Here is a 1,024-nt window from a genome sequence, read left to right as displayed (position 1 = left end):
TATTCTGTGGCTGAATTTAGATGGATGTCTCGTGACATCTGCACCCATAGGATCCCCCCAGAGGATCAATCTATGTCCTTTATTGAGCAGCAACGTAGACGTAACCCCAACCCTAGGGAAGTGGTTAAGAAGGAGATACTAAAGCTTCTTGAGGCAGGGATAATTTACCCAATCTCTGACTCAAGATGGGTGTCTCCTGTTCATGTTGTACCCAAGAAAGGTGGGATCACAGTGGTGAAAAACGATAAGGATGAACTCATAGCTCAAAGAACAATAACTGGCCATCGCATGTGCATTGACTATAGGAAATTGAATTCTGCTTCTAGAAAAGATCATTTTCCTTTACCATTCATTGATCAAATGCTTGAAAGGTTAGCTAATCATCCTTATTTTTGTTTTCTCGATGGGTACTCTGGATTTTTCCAAATTCCCATAGATCCAAGAGATCAAGAGAAAACAACATTCACATGCCCTTATGGCACTTACGCTTATAGGAGAATGCCTTTCGGTTTATGTAATGTACCGGCCACTTTTCAAAGATGTATGATGCACATTTTCTCTGACATTATTGAAGAGAAAGTTGAGGTGTTCATGGATGACTTTAGTGTCTATGGCTCCTCCTTCTCGGATTGTCTCTCTAATTTGACACAGGTGTTGGAGAGATGTGAGCAACACAACTTGGTGCTGAACTGGGAGAAGTGTCATTTCATGGTGCAAGAAGGGATAGTTCTTGGGCACAAGATCTCTGAAAAGGGCATTGAGGTTGATAAGGCAAAGGTGGAAGTGATGGTAAATCTGCAAACCCCCACTTCTGTTAAAGGGATAAGGAGCTTCCTGGGTCATGCAGGGTTTTATAGAAGATTCATAAAGGACTTCTCAAGGATTGCCAGGCCCTTAACAAGACTGTTGTGTAAGGAAGTGGATTTCACCTTTGATGCTGAATGTGAAGAAGCCTTTAAGTTGATCAAGGAGGCATTGGTTAGTGCACCAATAGTTCAGGCACCAGACTGGTCTCTACCTTTTG

Source organism: Eutrema salsugineum, unplaced genomic scaffold, assembly GCF_000478725.1.
Source record: "Eutrema salsugineum unplaced genomic scaffold, Eutsalg1_0 scaffold_4, whole genome shotgun sequence".
NCBI classification, from domain to species: Eukaryota; Viridiplantae; Streptophyta; class Magnoliopsida; order Brassicales; family Brassicaceae; genus Eutrema; species Eutrema salsugineum.
This window is presented reverse-complemented; position numbering follows the sequence as displayed.